At 40.1% G+C, this 4,862-nt stretch overlaps 1 pseudogene; it reads left to right on the top strand.

Moving 5' to 3' along the window:
• Window positions 1-619: 619 nt before the first annotated feature.
• Window positions 620-1,547, top strand: LOC147648233 (uncharacterized; annotated as a pseudogene).
• Window positions 1,548-4,862: the final 3,315 nt, after the last annotated feature.

Genomic DNA, 4,862 nt, shown 5'->3' with positions numbered 1-4,862 from the left:
AGGGAAATATCACTATGGTTGAGGTAACAATGCTTTCTTTGCCTCAGTCCTTGAAAGAATTGCAAATTGTCCTCTGGGCACCTCTGGAGCTGGAAGCAGGGATGAAGGGAATCAGGATGAAGCCCACAAAATTCAAGTGGAAATCCAGGTGGACACACAAGCCCAAGAGGTCGGAAGAGGTCTACCCATGGGTATGGAGGGGGCTGGCAAGAGAAACACTCTCAGTCATTTGCCAGCAACTGGGAATGCCACAGCTGACTAGAGGCCACACAGTGTGTTTTCCTACAAGAAGGTTTGGAAGGAGGATCTGGGGCATGGCAGGCCTGTCAGCCTGCTCCTGCTGGAAGTTCATGGAGAAGATCATTTTGAGTGCTGTCACGTGGCATGTGCAAAACAAAGAGGGGATCAGTCCAGCCAACATGGGTTTAAGACAGACTGCTTGACTGGCCTGATCTGCTTTTATGACAAGGTAGCAGATGAGGAAAAAGCAGTGGATGTGCATACCTGGGCTTTCGTGAAGGCTCTGACACCATTTCCCACACATTCTCCTGAAGAAACTGGCTGCTCATGGTTTGAAAGGGTGTCGTGTTCACTGAGTGAAAATCTGCCTGGGTGGCACATGGTGGTGAATGGAGTTACATCCAGCTGGTGGCTGGTCACAGGTTTTCCAAAGTGCTCACCAGGGGTCAGTACTGGGGACAAGCAGCCCCATTCAATGTCTTTATCCATGATCTGGGTGAGGGGATGGAGTGCCCTCAGTCAGTTTGCAACTAACTCCAAGCTGGGCATGACTGCTGGTCTGCTGGAGGGCAGGAAGGATCTGCACAGGGATCTGCACAGGCTGCATCAATGGGCTGAGGCCAACTGGATGAGGAAGGCAAATAATAAAGTAAATTTTCAGGTCCTTGTCTTGGCACAGCAATGCCAGGAAGTGCTATTGGATGGGACAGATTTTCTGGAAAGCTGTCTTGCAGAAAAGGGTCTGGGGACACTGGTAAGAGCTGAACATGAGCTAGCCCAAGTAGCCAAGAAGGCCAAGGGCATCTTGACTTGTATCAGCAATAGTGTGGCCAGCAGGAGCAGGGCAGTGATTGTCTCCCTGTGCTGGGAGCTGGTCAGGCCACACCTCGAGTGCTGTGTCCAGTTCTGGGCCCTCATGACAAGAAAGACTTTGAGGCGCCGGAGAAAATCCAGAGAGGAGCAGTGGCACTGGGGAAGGGTCTGTCCTATAAAGAGGGGCTGAGGGAGCTGGGGTCGTATAGCCCGGAGAAAAAGAGGCTCAGGGCTGACCTTACCACTCTCTACAGCTCCCTGAAAGGAGGGTATGGCAAGATAGGGGTTGGTCTCTTCTCTCAGGCAACCAGCGATAGGACAAGAGACCACAGGTGCAAGTTGTGATAGGGGAGGTTTAGGTTGCATATTAGGAAAAGTTCTCCATTAAAAGGCTGGTGGAGCAATGGAACAGTCTGCCTGGGGATGTGATAGAAAAACCATGAATAAAAATGTTCAAAAAAGCATGTGGATGTGGTACTTGGGACGTGATTTAGTGGTAAACATGGCAGTGCTGGCTCAGTGGTTAGGCTAGGTGGTCTTAGAGATTATTTCCAACCTCAAGGATTCTATGAGCCTTCCTTTAAGCTGATGGAAAAGAAGGGGATGAAAAACAATTCCTGATTAAATCTTGTATGAATAAAATTGCAATAATAGCATTTTATTATATTATAATTATTTTAGGTTTTTTAACCTATCTCGCATCTTTCTGTTAGACTTTCTCTTCTTTCTATTCTGCTTTTGGCCTTTAGAACAATATTCTGAAACTGGAGAGATCTCATGTCTTAGTGCAGTCAAGACTTGCATGACTACATTTTGAAATCCAACACCACATCAAATTAGACTCTGGAATAGGATGTCTCAATGACTTAATATCTTTCAATGTTTGTAATTAATTCCTTTCTAAACACAAGCATTCATACCACACTATTAGATCTCATAAAATTACTTTTTGACATAAAAGAATTATTTCCTTTGCCTTAAAATGTGGTAGAATTTGGTAGACTTATAAGTATACGTACTGCAAACTGCTACTTTTGTAGCATGGCAAGGATAGCCTGCCTTCCCTAGCAGCCATGATCTTATCTCAGTGTTAACTCAGATGAAAAATTAGAAAGGAAATAAGTTTCTGTCAGTCACAGTTTTATTAGAAAATCCATTTCAAATATATGTATGCAGTCAAACTTTCAGGTTTACTAACATTTTGCTTTTGATAGCAAATACTATTCCTGTACTGAATCTCCTTGGTTTCTCAGCTCCATTCTCTGCTTTATTTCAGCATCTGTGTTCCCTATAGCATTAGTCTGTAAACACCAATGCTTCACCTATTCTCAGTTGTGACACAAGAGCTGTAGACTATACAAGTAACTCACAGCATCATGTGGAGGAAAATGGGAGAGGATAAAGTCTCCTTAGTAAATATGTATGGACCTATAATAAATTTCTCTTCTGAGTTCCTACAGTCAGAGGAGGATGCTCTAGGGTCCTCATACTAGAACAGGTACCTTGTCTGATCCTAGGCAGTCCAGTTGCTCTCATTCATTAAATATCACAAAAAACTCAGCACCATCACCATCACAAAATAAAAAAAAAATAAAAAAATCAAAACCAAACCCACAAAACCCAAAATCCAGCTGTTTTATAAACTTCTACACTGATCATTGGGATTTGGGGATTCACTGCCAAATTTATGGGAGTAGCAATATTGTGCACTATAGTCTTTATACCATAATTTTTTGTCTAAATAGAAACTGAAGTATCTTGAAAGCTGGCAATATCTGGCTCTCCACTCTTCAACTACTTAACATCAAAAATAGAGAAGTGCAAGCTTTTCTGTCTTCCCATGGGAACAAGGAGTATTTACAATACATTTGTAAATATATAAAGTGTTCAAATGTTATGTGGAACAAAGAGAAACTCAAGTTTTATAGCACTAACAAGGCAATAAAACACTGCATTTTAGGCAGACTTCATTGTTCTTTTTCAGTCAAAATTTTACACTGACATCCTGTCACACTGCCTCTCTCCATTGGTTTCTCTTAAATTCCTGAGGCATCACACTTCATACCTCTTTTATGAGGCTGCATTCCTAAACCACACAGAGTGGTTTCCCTCTAGTTCTTACAACAGCCAGCATAAACATCTCACCATGTATGAAAAGGTGTTCAGTTCTTCTTTTGCAGGACAGAGTAGATCCATCTCTCATTGAAGTTATAGGGATATGAAAGGTTCAGTCCCAGCAAGGTCTGGACATATAATGTACATTGGCTATCATATCTGTAATAACTTTTTTTTTTTTTTTTGGTCAGAAGTCCATTATCCCCATTTTCTTGTTTTACATAGTCCTTTTCTTTTCCAGATACCTTTCTTTGCTTTAAAATTTCAGTTCTGCAGAAAAACTGTGTGACTCACAGACCTTTTGAAAAAGGTCTGATTGTTATTTCCATGAAAAACAGGTGAGGGAAAAGAAAGAGGCTACAAAAAATTGTTTGCCCTGCCCATAAATAGCTAAAATTACATTTTGAAGTTCTATTTTGTGGCTGAAAATAGAGTTAGGAAGGTTTTGGTTGATAATATTAAAGCTATAATCTTCTGTCCTGCAGGAAAATTCACAGGCATGCCTGCCTTCTCCTCTGCAATATTTCACCAAAATGAATGCTTGTAGAGGTACAGGCCTGGGCATTAAAGTGTTTAAAGACAGGACAAGGATCAAAGACATCAAATATAAAGGTTTTGGGCTGAACTAGAAGAAGGGAGGGACAAGATCAGGAGATGAGAGGGAGAGCCAAACATGTGTATTGTGTCATTGCACAGAAAAATCGCCTTGTAGTTTGACATCTTATTATTAACTTCTCCCTCCCAGACTCATGTTATCTCTCCTTGAATAACTGCATGTGCTGTGTAAACACTTAATTTAATTAGTTTTTAATAAAAACCTTGGGCTAAATTTGACTCTTTCATATCTTTTAAATCCAAAGTGAACACCACTGAAATGATCAGAGTTGTTCTGGAATTGCACCACAGTCTGAGCAGAAACTATCTCCCTGACCCTCATACTGTGAAAGCATTTTTTTCCTTGACTGAGTATTTGATGGAAAATTAGTCATCTTAGACTTACTGAGGTAAAGGAGGTGCTATCATCACAATGTGCCTGCATCTAGTTATAAGAAATGTGACATTTAGAAGAGATTTTTAAAAGTTCAAAATGCTTCTAGGACTCCTTAGGAGCTATGGTCTCAGAGAAACAGCTTTACACTCTTGATCAAATAAAGTCCTGGCCCTTAGGATGCTTTCCATGTCAAAATATGTAAAAAAGTTTAACAACTTGTATCAGAAGCACTAGAAAGTTTCACTTCATGAAGATCTTTCTCAATGGAATATTTCAACATCAATAATAATAATAATAACAACAATAATAACAATGTATATCAATAAGAAATCCTTTTTTACAACTCCTTCTTCAGGGCAAGCAAGAAGGGTCCACTTGTGTATTGCATCAAATTCAACAGTCATTCCAATAACAATTTCACGCTGATATTTCAAATTTGAAGCAATGGTATGAGACCATTATAGCACAGAATTTAAGAATAATGAATAATCTATCTAAAACTGCCTTTTCATCTTTACTGCAATGATATGATCTTTCTGTATTGCTATGCTTAGTACAAAGACTTCATCAAAATCTCCAACTCTTGTTAACTGGACATTGCAAAAGGCAATATAATATTAGGACATGTGCATAAAGGCAAATTTACAGTGAATTTGCTTTGTAGTGGATTATGAAAAAAATAACCTTTCTTGGTTTTGTAGAC

This window comes from Cyanistes caeruleus, chromosome Z (genome assembly GCF_971803275.1).
Source record: "Cyanistes caeruleus chromosome Z, bCyaCae1.hap1.1, whole genome shotgun sequence".
Classification (NCBI taxonomy): domain Eukaryota; kingdom Metazoa; phylum Chordata; class Aves; order Passeriformes; family Paridae; genus Cyanistes; species Cyanistes caeruleus.
Note: the sequence above shows the minus strand (reverse complement) of the source record. Positions and strands in the feature narration are given on the sequence as shown.